Below are 18,549 nucleotides of genomic sequence, written 5' to 3' on the forward strand. Positions count from 1 at the left end.
AAGAATCTGAAGTTATATATGTATAACCAAATCACTTTGCTATACATCTGAGACTAACACATTATAAATCAACTATACTCCGATAAAAAAATTTTTTAAAAACTGTCTATCCTTAAATACTGTTTTATTAACTACACTCGTATTTATCATCAACAGGACAGGTTTCCTTTCCCACCATAGCCCCTACATGAACTCCAAATTGGAGATTCAGTCTTCTGGAAAGAAACACAGAGACCAGTCTTGAACCCAAAATGGAAGAGATCTTACACTGTGTCCTAACCAACAATACTGCTACAAACCTACACGGAGCACAACATGTACTTTATGTTTCACAGTTTAAAAAACTGCAAAACAGGCACCCTGGGAGGAGGCAGAGGCTTATTCCTTCTGGGGTCGCCTTCACGCGCGCAGCTGGGAGGGTGGAAGCTCAGTATTTTCTCCAGCAACTAAAAAAAGAGTGAGGTATGCTCCCCCAAACCCCCAAACCCTCCCTTCTAGGTTCTGATAGAACGTTCCGAACCGCAAGCAAAAGAAAAATAGGAAAACCATTCCCGTTTCTCAGTTAAGAGCCTAGAAGTCACCACTCTGTCCTAATAACAATTAAAAGGCTGAATGGACTGAAAATCAACAACTCTTCTTGGATCCTGGAGGGAAGGGAGGACACAGGGCATGCTGCCAAGTCTGGAGAGGCGAAAACACAGACTACTGGCTTACCCGAGCACAGAGCCAGGAGTAGGGCCGTGGCAGGAACCGGGGCTGACGTCGGAAGACTCGAAGTACAATTGCTAAATTGCTAGACGCTCAGTGTGCATAACTGTAGAGTTAAAAAACGCCAGAGAATCCAGTCAAAGCAGGGGCGCCTCTGACTCCCACAGCTTGAGAGTTTTCACAGTAAACATGGGAGAACAATCCCCTCATACCTCTGAAGGGTGAGGGGAAATGGAACCTGTTCTTAAATACCCCAGGGCTCTCTCTTAATGAGGCCTGCCCTCAGGAGAAATTAGTTAAATCAGACCCTAGTCTGCTGGGGTCTTATAAGAGCCTCACCTAGGGGCGGAGAAATAACCAACTCCACTTAACCATAGCCTTCAAGTGGAAAAAAGGAACTACACAACTCCAGCCCACTCAGTCCTATCCATGGCAAAGAAGCGAAAGTCGCTCAGTCGTGTCCTCCTCTGCAACTCCATGGACTATATCCTGCCAGGCTCCTCTTTCCATGGAATTCTCCAGACGAGAATACTGGAGTTGGGGTGGGGGGTGGCGGGGAGGGCAGCAGGGACTCTACCATCTGAGCCACCAGGGAATATCACCCTAAGGGGAAGGAAGACAGTAAGAAAAAAAAAAAAAATCAAAACACTTGAGGTTCACAGTTGAGGAGCCTAGGAGACCTAAAAGGCTGAAACCTCATCGTGACCAGTAGGACTTCCCCTGCCCCGCCTGGCCACCACATTACTACAGGCCTATTTAGAGCAGTTCCTTTTACCTAGCACATCAAGTCTGGCTATCGAGGAAAAATTTTAAAGGCCAAACCACATTTTTTTTTGGACCGGGGGAAAAATGTATTTTAATTGTATACTCAATCCATTTGGACTTCCCTTGTGACTCAGCTGGTAAAGAATCCGCCTGCAATGTGGGAGACCTGGGTTAGATCCCTGGGTTGGGAAGATCCCCTGGAGAAGGGAAAGGCTACCCACTCCAGTACTCTGGCCTGGAGAATTCCAAGGACTGTATAGTCCATGGGTTCCAAAGAGTCAGACATGACTGAGCAACTTTCACTTTCACTCAATCCATTTTGTGTATTTCAAAAGGCACAATATTTTCTACATTTATCAGTGAAAAAAGAAAGTAACTTAAAAAATCAGCTAATGGCAAACAAATTTCCTTGAGAGCTACAGACACATATATAGTGCATCCTAGAACAGGGGAGGAGCAAGACAGATTCTCCCCACTTTCATAAGTTTCATTAAACACTGGACCTGCTTAAGGCTCAAGAGAAAAGGCGACTTTCACAGAGTATGTATTAATATATCTTAGTTTCACTGACCGGGGATAGAATTCAGGGCCCACAGCATTGAAAGCACCGAGTCCTAACCACTGGACTGCCAGGGAATTCCCCTAAAGGATTATATTATTAAATGAGGCATTTACTGTACTCCTTTCTGAGAGTACCATGTGGGGAACATGTTTTCTAAACTAAATTTAGGAAGTAGAATGTAGACTCAGTCCGTCCTCCTCCCTTTAAGGACTGTCCAATGGTTAATGAATTAAAAACACAAGACTAAATAAAACCAAATCCTATACACACTTCCTGCACCACAACCCAGGAAAAGGAAAAAAAAAAAAAAACACCAAGATTCCCAGGTGGCTCTAGTGGTACAGAATCTGCCTACAAATGCAGGAGACACAGGAGATGTGAGTTTGATCCCCGGGTCAGAAGATTCCCTGGAGGAGGGCATGGCAACCCACTCCAGTATTCACACCTGGAGAATTCCATGGACAGAGGAGCCTGGAGGGCTCGAAGAGAGTCGCACGCACAGCCTAGATTGCTCTCCCGAGTGGAACTCAGGAACACCTTCAACCACCCACGTTAGTCTGTTACAGAGCCATCACAAGCATGCCTTGCTTTTAATCAAAGCAACAGCAACAAATCTTTTTGGAAATAACAAAACAAAAACTAGCACTGATCATTTTTCTGACAACCCACAATTACTCAAAATTCACTGGCATTGAGAGAGGGAAGGAGGCCATATCTATGGGTCTTGTCTCACATAAGTACACGCAAGTAGGTGCACATAAGTACACGCAAGTAGGTGCAGTTTTGTTATTATTGCACAAACAAATTTTAATTTGTAACCCTTAGTTTGATTGAAACATTGCTTGTAGGATCATGCGGACACCAGCTATGCAGAAACACTCCTGGAGAGTTGTTGATAGCAGCACACACCTGTGGCTGTTCTTCGGTTCTGGCGTCTCCAGGGCAGCCAAAATTGTTTCGTTAAATACATTCTTTATGCCTTTCTGTGTGAGTACAGAACACGCCACATACTTAGCAAACTTCAGGCCACACAGGCCAGTTTTTCAGCAGTCTCTGCGGTGATGGGATTCTGTTCATTCTTGGCAGGTTTCTCAACAGGAGAGGGGTCATCTCTGAGGTCAGTTTGGGTCCTAACAAGCAAGAAAGGAGTGGTGAGTTAACTTTGACACTCACTGTTTAAAAAACATGTATTAATTTGGCTGTGCCGGGTCTTCATTGCTCCATGCTGGATCTAGTCCCCCAACCAGGGATGGAACCCAGGCCCCATGCATTGGAAGCACAGAGTCTTAGCCCCTGGGCCACCAGAGAAGTCCCAGACACCCGTTTTTCTCTCACATTTTTGAATGAGGATGAAGAGCCCAGTGGAAGACAGACTAGAAATATATCTAAGTAGGTAAGTGTTAGTCACTCAGTCGTGTCCGACACTTTGTGACTCCATGGACTGAAGCCAGCCAGGCTCCTCTGCCCATGGGATTCTCCAGGCAAGAATACTGCAGTGGGTGGCCATTCCCTTCTCCAGGGTCTTCCTGACCCAGGGATCGAACCTAGGTCTTCCACATTGCAGGCAGATTCTTTACCATCTGAGCCACCATGGAAGTTAGAACTACATTTGTTTGTGGGTACCTCAGATCGTCATCATCCTCTTGCCCTACAGTATCAAAAAGTCCAAGAGTATATGGCTGTCCACTGATCATAACAGTTGACTGTATAGCTGTCAAAAACAGTCGGTACATACTCAGATGGAAATTTGTTTGCTGTGTAGGATATCAGAAGACATGTTTTGCCAACAGTTCCGTCATCCACAGCAACAGAGTTAATTGTCTGCACTGCTGAAACGCTTGTGTGTCTGCTTTAAATATTTCACACTTGATGATGACTTCAGCTCCTCTGCCCACAAAAACCACACTTTGATGAGACATAAGAACCAGATATGAAAGGAATGTTGGAATTTATCAGTCCAGGAATTGAAAACAACTCTAAATATTATGGTAAGGGCTCTAAGGACAAGGTTGACAGCATGCAGGAACTGGGCAACTGATGGGTGAGCAGAGAGAAGCAAATTCTAAGAAAGAACAAAAAAGAAGTGGTAGAGGTTCCAATTCAACACGGTTACATAGGAAAATCCTGACCTCACCTCTTCCCATGGACACACTGAATTGATTTTTATTTCTTTTTAATTTCTTCTTATTTTAATGTTTGGCCGCACTGCATGGCACGGGGGATCTTAACTCCCTGACCAGGGATTGAACCAGTGCCCCCTGCATTGGAAGATGGAGTCTTAAACCTCTGGACCAGTGGGGAAGTCCCTTTATTATTACCATTTTTTTGAGACGCCAAATTTATGTGGAACAATTTCCTCTGAAAGAAACCTAAAAACCAGCAGAGAAACCCTTCACACCTGGTAAACAAGAAAAGCCACAACGAAGCAGGTGGGAAAGGCAGAGACACAGTCTCACCATAAGCCCCTCACCCCCAGCACGGGTACCCACAAAGGGGGGATCTCAACACCTGGAGCTTCTCACTGAGGAGTGAAGGGCTTGTACCCCACATTGGACACCCCGGCCTTTAAGACCTGCTCCTGAAAGACAAGCCCCCCCAACATCTGATTTTGAAAACCAGCAGGGCAGACCACACAGGAGACACACGGCTCTAGCAAACTGAGGGCTGGTGCGCTGACCCAACGGCGCCAGGGCCCAGCGCAGAAGCAGCCCTTTGAAAAGGGCCCGGGCTTTTTGTGAAAAGGACTTTGCTGCTTTGACCATGTTGGCCTGAGGGGCAGAGGCCTGCTGGGAAACTCCGGGGATGGAGGCTGGCAGGTGCCATCTTCTGCTCTCCCTCTTTTTTCTTTCATTTCTACCGCTTTTCTTTCTTTCTTCCTCTTTTCGGGGGATGCCATCTTTGCTTCCCCCCACCCCCGCCACCTTGCTCCTGCTGGTAGGTGGATCTCCACCATGCTGCACTCCAGAACACCAGTATCTCCCAAAGGGGGACTTCTACATATGTCCAGCGCCCTTGCTTGTATATGGGTTTCCCAGATGGCGCTAGGGGTAAAGAACCTGCCTGCCAGTGCAGGAGATGGAAGAGATGCAGGTTCAATCCTTGGGTCGGGAAGATCCCCTGGAAGAGGAAATGGCACCCCACTCCAGTATTCTTGCCTGGAGAATCCCATGGACAGAGGAGCCTGGTGGGCTACAGTCTCTGGGGTCGCAAAAAGGTAGACACGACGGAAGCAATTAAGCACGCACACCCGCTCGTTTGCATTGTGTTTTTGACCTCTATCGTTTCTTTACGTTTCTCTGTTTCATTAAGGTTTTTTCCTGGAGGTTTTATCTTGCTTTGTTTGGAACATGTTTCTGGGTTGCTTCATTTTGCTTGACGTTGTGTTGCTTTCTATGCATTAGGTACCGCAGTCACCTCTCCCTGTCTTGCAGGGTTGGCCTGTGTAGGAGATGAGAGCTTTATTGTTCGAGCTGCGCTAGCTCTTCATTGTTTCTCCATTCCTTTGTGAGTCAAGTGCTATTTTACTTTTAATAGCTCCCAGTGGTTGAGGGTGTGCCAAGACCAGCCAGTGCCAAAGGAGAGGACTTGCATTCTCAGGCCCCACAGGACTGCAACAATCAGTTCTTGGCAGGGAGCCGCGCCGGCTTCTCCAGGCTTTCTGAGAAAGAGACCTGTTTTCTTTGTTCAGGAGTTTTGGCCTAAAGGATGGGCTTCTGCTTTGACTCACTTATATGGGCCTATGGAGATGCTCTTGGGGAATGGAGACCCATGAATGCAATCTGCCTTCTCCCTCTGTCTTGCTCCAGCTCACCAATATCTTCCAAAAAGGAACTTGTACCTTTGTCTGGTCCCTGACTTTTGCGGCTGCTTCTGGAAGACACCTCTGTCACCTGATTCTGGGGCCAGTGGGGTTTCTGCTCCAGGAGTCCTACAGCAGGAATCCAGGAGAAAGAATTCGTAAACCTCTACCATCCCTGGGGCATGGTCAGAGGCAACAGACCCAGAAGCTTGGTCTTTCTGTGGGAGAGGCCTATCAGTTTATCATCATAGCTGCTGCCTGAGGGGCAGGCTTCTAATGAAAGGCACATCTAAGGCTGACCTTAAACCTTTGCTGAGATCTTGGAGGGTGATGCTATCTTCATGATTTACCTCTGCTCAGCTCCAGTGGGCCAGCATCTCTTCGAGAGGAGCTCTTATGCTTATCTGGTGCCCCAGTTTTTGCCTCTGGTCCTCTGGTTTTGGCAGCTTGATTCCTTGGCTCTGGCGGCCAGGGGCCCCTGTATTCCTGCATGCACAAGAATCTAGCAATCCGATAGACAGCTCTTGGCAGGCCACCACCCCCAGGGTACTACGCAGAGAGCAGCCTGAAATACACCCCAGGGCTTTCGGAGAAAGAGGCCAACTTGCTTGTCCTGGAACTTTGATTTAGGAGCAGGCTTGCTGTGTGGCACGCATCTAGAGGCATCGAGGGGGCTTCCCTGGTGGCTCAGAAGAAGCTGCCTACAATGCAGGAGACCTGGATTCAATCCCAGGGTTGGGAAGATCCTCTGGAGAAGAAAATGGCAACCCAACCCATTGGAGATCCAATGGAGAATCAATCCCATGAACAGAGACACCTGGAGGGCTACAGTCCAGGGGGTCACAAAGAGCGACTAACACACACACAGAGGCATCAAGAGGCTACGGAGGGGCTCAGGGAATGTCAGCCAGGGGACCCCACCTTTTACTCTCCCTTTGCCTGGGCTTCCCTGGTAGCTAAGACAGTCAGGAGCCCACCTCCAATGCAGGAGACCTGAATTTGAATCCTGGGTCAGGAAGATCCCCTGTAGAAAGGAATAGTAACCCACTCCAGTGTTCTTGTCTGGAGAATCCTTATGGACAGAGGAGCCTGGCTGGGGCTATATAGTCCATGGGGTGGCAAAGAGTCGGACATGACTAAGCGACTTTCACTTTCTTTCACTTTCTGCCTGCCCACACCTCACTGGCTTCTCCTAGAAAGGAACTAATGCACTTGTCTGGAGCCCTGATTTTTGCGACTGTCACCCAGAGGACACCTGTGGATCCCTTGGCTCTAGTGGCCGGTGGGGCTTATGCTTGTCACCCCACAGGACTGTATATATTTGCATTCTGTAAAAGCCACTTCCCTGGGGATCTGGCTTCCAATCAGCTTGAACCTAGGTGCGACTAAGATCCTCTCCTTTGGCACTGACTGGTCTTGGCACATCCTCAACCACTGGGAGCTATTAAAAGTGAAATAGCACTTGACTCACAAGGAAATGGGGAAACAATGAAGAGCTAGCGCAGCTCGAACAATAAAGCTCTCATCTCCTACACAGGCCAACCCTGCAAGACAGGGAGAGGTGACTGCGGCACCTAATGCTTAGAAAGCAGCTCAGAGCGTCGAGCAAGATGAAGCCACCCAGATATGTGTTCCAAACAAAACATGATAAAACTTCAGGAAAAAACCTTAATGAAACAGAGGAAAATAAAGAAATGATAGAGGTCGAAAACACCAATAGAGAAATGCAGAAGGCCTTTATGGGCTTGTTAGGAGACTAGATGCAGCTGAAGGAAGGATCACTGAGTTTGAGGATTTATCAATCCAAACTGAAGACTGAGGGGGCTTCCCTGGTGGTCCAGTGGCTGACCCCACCGTTCCAAAGCAGGGGGCCTGTGTTCAATTCCTGGTCAGGGACGTAGACCCCACATGTCAACGAAAGATCCCACGTGCTGCAACTAAGACCCTACGACCCAGTGCAGTCAAATAAATAGATATTTTCAAAGAAAAGAAAACGGAAAAGCAAAGAGAATAAAGCCTGGAAAAACAAACTGGACCAGAATCTACAAGGGCTGTGGGACAATTACAAAATGTGCCACACACAGGGGAATAGTAGAAGGAAAAGAGAGAGAAGGGAATAAGGGAAGAAAATAGTAATAACCTAGAACTTCTCCAGCTTACTGTCAGACACTAAACCACAGGTCAGGAAGCTCAGGGACAGTGGGGGATTTAAGGAGATGTTAGTCAAAGGAAACAAACTGCAGTGAAAAGTTTGGTAAATTCTAGAGATCTAATGCACAGCCTTATTATTATAGTTAATAATACCATATTATATACTTCAAATTGGCTACAAAATTCAATCTTAAATGGTCTCACCACAAAAAAAGAAATTATAATCATGGGACATGATGGTGGTGTTAGCATTACGTGGTAACCTGATTGTAATACATACATATCAAAGCAACATGTTGCACACCTTAACCTTACCCAATATGGCATGTCAATTGTATCTCAATTAAAAAAACAAATGTTAAAGAAGTTCTTTAGAGCAAAGGAAAATCATATAGGTCAGAAACTTGCATCTCACAAAGATGAGTGTGAGAGAAGGAATGAATGTAGTTAAAATAATCATTTTTATTATTTTGAATTGATCTAATAGATAAATGTTCACAGGAATGACTGCAACAGGGTATTGTCATATTAACTGTATGAATAGATAAAATGGATAACACCAATGTTCTAAGGGAAGAGAGGGAGGAATTGCTAAGGGGTATAAGCATTTAAAAGTGGACTTAAATTTGTTTTAAATGTACATTGCAAACTATAGAAAAAACACTGAAAACACTTTTGAGAAGACTGTTATGCCAGGAGAGGAGAGAAATGGACTTACATAAAATGCAGTTCAGCACTTCTCTGTCAGTAGTTGATAGGTCCAGCTGGCAGAAAAGAAGTAAGGATACAGGTGAACGGAAAGGCACCATCAATCAATGGCTCTAATTGATATTTAAAGAACACTTCATCTTCAACAGCAGAATATACATTCCTTTCAAATTCATATGTGAAGATAGGCCACATTCTGAAACAGAAAACATCCCTTAACACATTTGAAAGAATAGAAATCATAAAAAAGAATCCCCTGGTGGGCCAGTGGTTAGGACTCGGTGCTTCCACTCACCAGGCCTGGGCTCAGTCCCTGGTTCGGGGAATGAAGGTCCCGCAGGCCATGAAAGTGAAAGTGAAGTCGCTCAGTCGTGTCCGACTCTTTGCAACCCCGTGGACTGTAGCCGGCCAGGCTCCTCTGTCCATGGGATTCTCCAGGCAAGAATACTGGAGTGGGTTGCCATTTCCTTCTCCAGGGGATCTTCCCAACCCAAGGATAGAACCCAGGTCTCCTGCATTGCAGGCAGATGCTTTACCCTCTGAGCCACCAGGGAAGCCCCTAAGCTGCAGGCCATAAAGTATGGCCAAATATATATATCCCCACATCGCTGTGCATATACTAGAAATCAATGATAGAAAAATGGCTGGAAAATCCCCAGATGCATGACAATTAATACACTTCTCTCCCTTCCCCAGCTTTATTTGAGGTATGATTGACAAATAAAAATTATATATATATATACTAAGGTTGTGCAATATGATTTTTTAGTCAATTTATTTGTTTTAATTGAGGCTAATTACTTTACAATATTGTGGTGGTTTTTGCCATACATGGACATGAATCAGCCATGGGTGTACATGTATCCCCCATCCTGAACCTCCCTCCCACTTCCCATCTCCCTCCCCACCCCATCCCTCTGGATTGTCTCAGAGCACCAGCTTTGAGTGCCCTGCTTCATGCATCGAACTTGCACTGGCCAGCTGTTTTATATACGGTAACATACACCTTTCAATGCTATTCTCTCATACCAACGCACCCTCACCTTCTCCCACAGAGTCCAAAAGTCTGGTCTTTACATCTGTGTCTCTTTTGCTGTCCTGCATATAGGGTTGTCGTTACCATCTTTCTAAAGTCCATATATATGCGATAATATACTGTATTGGTGTTTCTTTCTGGCTTACTTCACTCTGCATAATAGGCTCCAGTTTCATCCACCTCATTAGAACTGACTCAAATGTGTTCTTTTTTATAGCTTAGTAATATTCCACTGTGTATATGTACCACAATTTCCTTATCCATTTGTCTGTCGATGGACATCTAGGTTGCCTCCATGTCCTAGCTAAGGTGTATAACATGATGATTTCATATATTTTGTGTCATTGTTACTACAATCAAGTGAGTAGTAACATCTCAAATGTTTAAAAAATTTTTTGTGGTGAGAACACTTAAGATTTACTCTTAGCAGATTTCAAGTGCACAATACACTGTTATTAACTATAGTCCCCATGCTGTACATTAGATCCTCAGAGCTTATTCATCTTACAACTGAAATTATGTGCCATTTCAAATCTCTCCCTATTTTCTTCACCCTCAACCACTGGCAACCAGCATTATACTACTCTTGGGCTTTACGAGTTTGAGAGTTTCATCAATACATTCCACTTATAACTGATATCATAGAGTATTTGTCTTTCTGTGCCTGGCTGATTTCACTTAGCAGAATGTCCTCCAGGTTCGTCCGTGTTTCAGATGGCAAGATGTCCTTCTTTTTCATGGTTGAGTAATATAACGTTCTCTCCCCATATGCCACGTTTTCTTTATTTATTCATCCATCAATGGCCATTTAGTATTTCTGTTTCTTGGCTATTGTGAATAATGCTGCAATGAACATATAAGTACAGGTATTTTTTCATGCTACTGATTTCATTTCCTTTGTTTATGTACCCAGGAGTGGGATTTCTGGATTACATGGTAGCTTTATTTTTAATTTTTAGAAGAACCTTCATACAATTTTCCATATTAGCTGTACCAATTTAAGTTCCAAACAGCACTGCTCAAGCATTCTCTTTTTCTCCACATCCTCAGTCAACAGGTTATTTCTCATCTTCTTGATGACATTCCAACAAGCATGAGGTTGTATCTAATCGCGGTTTTGATTTCCATTTCCCTGAAGATTAGTGATGTTGAACACCTTTTCATCTACCTGTTGGCCATTTGTATGTCTTCTCTGGAAAACTGTCTATTTAGGTCCTTGCCCATTTTTTAATCAGGTTATCTGAATTTTAGCAAATATTTTTCTACATTGGTTAAGATGACCATATGATTTTAATTCTTCATTTTGTTAATGCACTGTATCACATTTATTGATTTGTGTATGTTAAGTCAACTTTGCATCTCGGGGATAACTCCCACTTGATTATGGGGTCTGTTTTTCTAGTTTCTTTTTCATTTATTTCTGTTCTATTTTTCTTATTTCTATTCTAATCTTTCTTATTCCCTTTCTTCTTCTTTTGGTTTAGTTTGTTCTGCTTCTAGTTCCTTGAGGTGTAGTTCAATTTCGGGTTGTTTATTTGAGATTCTTGTTTTTTCTTAAACATTCATCGCTATAAACTTCCCTGTTGAACTGATTGCAGGAGTTCTCTAGTGGTCTGGTGATTAGCACTCAGCACTTTCACTGCTGTCGCCCAGGTTCAAAGCTTGGTTGGGAAACTGAGATTCTACAAGCTGTGCTGTGGCCCCCCAAAAAAGAACTATTTTCATTTCATCCCACAAGTTTTGGTATTTTGTATATTTATTTTTGCTAGTCTTAATTTTTTTTAATTTTCCTTTTGATTTCTTCTTTGATCCATATTTGTTCAGAACACATTGTTTAATTTCCACATATTTGCGGATTTTCAAATTTATCCTCTGTTATTGATCTTTAGCTTCATAATATCGTGGTCAGACGAGATACTGATTTTTTTCCGTCATTTCTCTCTCTTCTCTTTCTGGAATTCCCATAAAACCAATGACACGGCCTTTGATGGTATTGCATAAGTCCTGTATGCTTTCGTCACTCTTTCTCCTTTTGTCCTTTGATCTTCGGACTGGAAAACTTCAAAAGACTTATCTTCAAGTTCACCATTTCTTTCATCTGACTGTTGAAACTCTCCTGAATATTTCATTTCATTCATTGCATTCTTGAGTTCTAATCTGATTTTTTTAATGGTTTCTATTTCTTTGCTGGAATTTTGTTTATGTGTTATTCTTCTATTTCATTTAGTTATCTATGTGTGTTTTTTTTTTGGGGGGGGGCTTCAGTGAATTTCTTTAAGAGTTTATTCTGAATTCTTTATTATACAATTCACGCATGCATACACGCTAAGTCCCTTCAGTCATGTCTGACTCTGTGATCCTATGGGCTGTAGCCGGCAAGGCTCCTCTGTCCACAGGATTCTGCAGGCAAGAATACTGATGTTGGGTTGCCATGCCCTCCTCCAGGGGATCGTCCCAATCCAGGGATCAAACCTGCGTCTCTTATGTCTCTTGCATTGGCAGGCAGGTTCTTTACCACAGGCACCACCTGGGAAGCCCTATACAATTCATAATTCTACATATTTTAGGGTTTGTGGAGCTTCATTCCTTTCCTTTGACAGTGTCTTGTGTACCTGATTACTTGTGATTCTTGAATCCTTGCCCTGGTATCTGCCTGTTTGAGGAAGACGGCTCCTCTTCAGGGTCTACACATTCACTTTGGCAGAGAAAGCCTTCAGCAGTCCACCCAGTCTGGGGTTCAGTGGGTATTAGCTGGCAGCCCCCACAGGCCAGCAGGGCTTGCTTCGGGGTCTAATAGGGCAGGGCTGTTTCTTGTGCTCTAAGGCGGGGGTGGGGGCAGGGGTGGGTGGGCCTCTGCTCTGCTGTCAGACAAGGTTACCATCTGGGTTCCCTGGTGGGGAGTCTATAGGCTGTGCTCCACGACTGGGCAGGGTTGCCAACCCAGCTTCCTGTCCAGGTGAGGCCCCAGGCTCTGCTCAACAAATGGGCAGGGCCATAGGCCATCATCCATGTGGTGCTGAAGGTGGGGCTTTACAGATGGACAGGGATAACGTGTAGGCTGTTTGCTCAGGCTGCCCTGAGGGCCTGGGGAGAGACACCTTGCTCTGCATTTGGGCAAGGCTGCAAGCTTGACTCTCTGTCCAATTGGGGTGGTAGAATGAGCCCCTTGGCTGGGCTGGACTGCTGGCTGGATACCAAAACTGGACAGAACCACTGACTGTGTTCTCTGGCCAGCCAGGGAGCCCCGGCTCAGATGGAGGGGATGGCATCATTCCTGGGGAGCCCCGGCTCAGATGTGGGGGATGGCATCACTCCTGGGGAGCCCCCGGTTCAGATGGGGGGATGGCATCACTCCCGGGGAGCTCTGCTCAGTGCACCACCAGCAGGAACACTACGGTGCCACAACGTGATCCCTGCACTGGTTGTCGGGTCCCCTGTTCTCCCGCTTGGTTTCAAGCTGACCCTGTTTAGTGTAGCCCTGCTGATTCCCCCAGTGTTTCCTGGGAGATGAGACATAAGTGTGCCCTCTGGGGAGGCCCTCCAGAATCCTGGCCAAACTGGATGTCAACCTCGGGCTCTCCCCACTGGAGAAACTGTAGACCCAGGCGTACGCTGTCTGTGTGGCGCTGCACCAGGCTGGGAGAGGGTGGTCAACGGGAAACCACTCTTCACACCCTCCTAATGTGCCTTTGCTCAGTTTTGTTGTTCAAGGGGTTCTTCATCCTCCCTGCTGGGATCTAGAATTTTCACACAGCTATTCTTTTTTTTTTTTTTTTGCTGCATCACACAGCTTGTGGGATCTAAGTTCCCCCACCAGGTTTGGAACCCAGGTTCCCAGCAGTCAAAGGGCTGAGTCCTAACCACTGAACCACCAAGGAAGTCCCCACACAAGTGTTCTTGCCTGCATAGTCGCTTGTTGGTTTTTCTGTGAGGGAGTCTGAAACCTGGGGACCCTTAATCTGCCTTCTTGTTTTTGAAGAGAAAGTAACAATATTGATTGAAAATAAGATGTAATTATCTTTCCACTCAGGAAAAAAAATAAAGAAAAAATAAAAGAAAGCTTTCTTTACAGAAGAATAGCGGCTTGTAAACATAGAGTCAGGCAATAATAGTGGAATGTAAAACCAGGAGCTGAACAGCTTGGGGTAAATGTTCATTGTTGGAAAACAATAACACTTAAGTTGACATCTTTAAAATAAGCAATTTTTATTACCCTATAGTTTCTGCCGCCAGGAAACCTCAGAAAGATTTAGGTGGCTTTTCCTGGCTCCGTGTTTCTCATGAGGTCGTAACGAGCTGTAGGCCAGGGGTGCGGTCATCTCCAAACGGCACTTGCGCTGCAGAGTCTGTTTACGAGCTCTTTCTCAAAATTTTTATTAGGTTTCAGTTTCCTAAATATTGTCGGAATGAGGGCCTTAGATTCTGCCCATTCCATGCTATCCCAGCATGAAAGGAGAGAGAGGGAGACGGAGAGAGAGACAGATGGAGCCCACATCACACTTTTCTCCATACCCTGATCTTGGAAGGGATGTCCCGCTCTCACTGTCATATTCTTTTGTTAGAAGAAGAGATTTATTAAAAGGAATGGATTGAATGAATATAGAGGCTGAGAGATCTCAGGAGCTGCTGTGTATAAAGCTAAAGAGCCAGGAAAGCTAGTGGTGCAGTTCAAGGCAGAGTCCAAAGACTTGAAAAAGAAGCTCTTCATGGCACAGACCCCAGCCAGAAAGCAGGAGCAGATCGATGCCTAAATTCAGTCAGACAGAATGAATTCTCTCTTCCTCTGCCTTTTTCTTCTATTCAGGCCTTTAGTGGATTGGATGATACCTACCCAGGTGGCAGGCTACCCTGGTGGCTCAGCTGGTAAAGAATCTGCCTGCAATGCAGGAGACCTGGGTTCAATCCCTGGGGAAGGAAGATCCCCTGGAGAAGGGAATGGCAACCCCCTCCAGTACTCTCAACTGGAGAATCCCGTGGGTGGAGGAGCCTGGTGGGCTACAGTCCTTGGGGTCTCAAAGAGAAATGACTGAGAGACTAACACCTTTTCACCCTGGTGGTGCAGTGGTAAAGAATCCGCTTGCCAATGCAGGAGACACAGGTTCGATCCCTAGGTTGGGAAGATCCCCTAGAGAAGGAAATGGCAATCCACTCCAGTATTCTTGCTGGGAAATTACATGGACAGAGGAGCCTGGCAGGCTACAGTCCACGGGGTGGCAAAGAGTCAGACACAACTGAGCCACACACACTCATCTATATGGGGTGGGCCATATAGGTTACTGTCTACCAATCAAGTGCTAATCTCCTCTAGAAACACCCTCATAGACATATCTGGAAAAAATGTTGAGCCAACTATCCAGGCACCTTGTGATCCACTCAAGTTGACACATAAAATTAAACATACAGTTACAAACACTATGAGGAAACAGCCAGACAAATCCAGAATGTAAAGTGTTCTACAAAACAACTTTGCTGGACTGCTCAAAAAGGCAATGTTCATGCAGAAATACAAATCAAAACTTCAAGGAAGCACCCCCTCACATTGGTCAGAGTGGCTATTACTAAAGAATCTACAAGGACTTACCTGGTGGTCAAGTGGCTAGACTCTTGCTCCCAATGCAGGGGACCTGGTTTCGATCTGGAGAAAAGCATAATCTGAAAACATACACGAACCCCAATGTTCACTGCAGCGCTGTTTACAATAGCCAAGGCATGGGAGCCTCCTAAACACCCATCGACAGAAGAATGGATAGAGGAGATGTGGTATATATACTGCTGCTGCTGCTGCTAAGTCGCTTCAGTTGTGTCCGACTCTGTGCAACCCCATAGACGGCAGCCCACCAGGCTCCCCCATCCCTGGGATTCTCCAGGCAAGAACACTGGAGTGGGTTGCCATTTCCTTCTCCAATGCAGGAAAGTGAAAAGTGAAAGGGAAGTCGCTCAGTCGTGCCCGACTCTTAGCGACCCCATGGACTAAGCCTACCAGGCTCCTGCATCCATGGGATTTTCCAGGCAAGAGGACTGGAGTGGGGTGCCATTGCCTTCTCCGGTATATATATACATTCAATGGAATATTACTCAGCCATTAAGAAAGAATGAAATAAAGCCATTTGCAGCAACAGGGATGGGCCTAGAGATTTTCATACTAAGTGAAGTAAGTCAGATACAGAAGGAGAAATACCATATGATATCCCTTATATATGGAATCTAAAAAGAAATGATACTTACAAAACAGAAAGAAACTCACAGACTTAGAGAACAAACTTATAGTGGCCCAGGGGAAGGATGGGAGGAAGGGATAATTAGGGAGTTTGGAATGGATATGTATACACCGCTGTATTTAAAATGGATAACCAACAAGGACCTACTGTAAGCACATGGGACTCAATGCAGCCTGGGTGGGAGGGAAGTTTGGGGGAGGATGGGTACATGTATATGTTTGGCTGAGTCCCTTAGCTGAAACTATCACAACATTGTTAATAAGGCTACACCCCAATACAAAATAAAAAGTTAAAGAAAAATTAAAAAATAAAAAAAGTTGGTGAAAATATCTCTGCTGCTGCTGCCAAGTCGCTTCAGTCGTGTCCGACTCTGTGCTACCCCATAGACGGCAGCCCACCAGGCTCCCCCGTCCCTGAGATTTTCCAGGCAAGAACACTGGACTGAGTTGCCATGTCCTTCTCCAGAAAATATCTCGAGTGCAATTAATTCCACAGGGCTGAAAATATTTCAGCTAGTCTTCTCTGGCACGTATTTCCTCTCTGAGAAATGTTTCAAATAATAAACTTTGCCCTATTCACTCAAAAACATTCCTCAGAACAATTAAGACATATATCATGCCACATTGTTGTATAGTTGACTACTTTCATAGGAACTCAGTTGGAAGCTTCTGAAGGGAAGCACTATATTTTATTGATCACTGACGTTTCCATAAAACGACACAATAGAGTACTTATTAGACCGCATGTTGATGCTTATTCAGTTAAGCTAAAAGAAAAACAAGAATAAAAAGTGAACCAGAGAAGTAGAGCTGGGCTGTTTGTAGCGCCATGGATGGATGCTCATACTGAGTGAAGTAGGTCAGACAGAAAAGGACACGTATGATATCACTTATAGATGGAATCTTAAAAGATGGTGCAAAAGAACTTATTGAAAAACAGACATAGAATTACAGATGTAGGAAACAATCTTATGATTCCCAGGGGGCAAAGGTGTGTGTAGGGGGGATAAATTGGGAGATTGGGACCAACATACACACACTATTATATACAAAGTATAAATTATTTTATACATAAAATAGATAACTAACAAAGGCCTGCTGTATAGCACAGGGAACTCCGCTCAATATTCTGTAATGGCCTATATGGGAAAAGAATCTAAAGTGAGTGGATATATGTATGTATGTAAGTGATTCACTTTGCTGTACAGCAGAAAGTAACACAACATTGTAAATCAACTATATTCCAATAAATTTCTTTTTAAAGTAGAGTTTGGGCCAACACTTTAGTTTTTCATTTCTTTTTAATTGAAGGATAATTGCTTTACAATACTGTGTTGGTTTCTGCCATGCATGAACATGAATCAGCCACAGGAATACATATGTCCCCTTGAATCTCTCTCCCACCTCCCACCCCATGTTGTCACAGAGCCCTGGTTTGAGTTCCCTGAGTCATATAGCAAATCCCCACTGGCTATGTATTTCACACTTGGTAGTGTATCCATTTCCATGCTATTCTCTCCAAGGCCAATACTTTAAACATCCCTGTTGGCTCAGCCAGTAAAGAATTTGCCTGCAGTGCAGGAGACCTGGGTTCAATCCCTGGGTCAGGAAGATCCCCTGGAGAAGGGAATGGCAACTCACTCCAGTATTCTTGCCTGGAGAATCCCATGGACAGAGGAGACTGGTGGGCTACAGTCCATGGGGTCACAAAGAGTCAGACATGACTGAGTGACTAACGCTTATAGTTTATACTGTATAGAATTCACTCAAGTGCTAAAGAAACTTATAGTCCGTATCCTGGAGTTGCTCATTGTTCTTGAGTGACTCAAATTCTTCATAATTTGTTAATACTCGTTTAAAATAAAAGCAGCAACTCTTCTTCTTGATTTGATCTATAGATTCAAGCAATTCCAACCAACATCTCAGCAAGTTATTTTCTGGACAACAACAAACTGATTCTAAAGTTCATTTGGGGAGTGACATCAGCATTAGAGTGGTGTAAGACATCACTGGTCAGTCCTCCACCCATTGACAAAAGCTCCTGTGTGCCAGCTGAAGGATCCAGCCCATCTGCCAAGGGACACGGTAGGAATAACTTGCTCACCTGTGCATCTAGTGATAGGCAGACAGCCCTGGGCAGGGGCTGCAGACAAAGCTAGAGCTGGTGAACCTGCCTCCAGGTAGTGCTAGCGGTAAAGAACTCGCTCGCCAATGCAGGCGATCTGAAAGACGCGGGTTCCATCCCTGGGTGTGAAAGATCCCCTGGAGGAGGGCATGGCAGCCCACTTCAGTATTCTTGTCTGGAGAATCCCATGGGTAGAGGAGCCTGGCAGGGTATGGTCCAGAGGGTCGCAAAGAATCGGACATGACTGAAAGGGCTTAGCACGCATGCACACAACCCCTCTAGGTTGCAGCTGGTAAAATCTGGAGAGTGCTGACTTGGGCAGAAACCTAGAGATAACAGAGACTTTGTTGAAATAAACCTTCCCAAGGTGAGATTCCAGCACACTGTTGCAGCAAAATACACACAACACACACACACACACACACACACGAGTCTGGACACATAGGAAAGAGATAGGAACTTAGCCACTGCCACCACT

General features: G+C 45.0%; 1 long non-coding RNA gene across 1 annotated transcript; it reads right to left on the minus strand.

Annotated features, from left to right (window-relative positions):
* Positions 1-577: 577 nt before the first annotated feature.
* On the minus strand, positions 578-8,878 carry LOC138990248 (uncharacterized). Its single transcript, XR_011466366.1, has 3 exons — positions 8,704-8,878; positions 2,945-3,165; positions 578-814 (listed from the first exon to the last, which is right to left on the minus strand). It is a non-coding gene; the product is annotated as an uncharacterized lncRNA (long non-coding RNA).
* Between the last annotated feature and the right edge of the window lie 9,671 nt (positions 8,879-18,549).

The sequence above is a fragment of the Bos mutus genome, chromosome 12 (assembly GCF_027580195.1).
Source record: "Bos mutus isolate GX-2022 chromosome 12, NWIPB_WYAK_1.1, whole genome shotgun sequence".
NCBI classification, from domain to species: Eukaryota; Metazoa; Chordata; class Mammalia; order Artiodactyla; family Bovidae; genus Bos; species Bos mutus.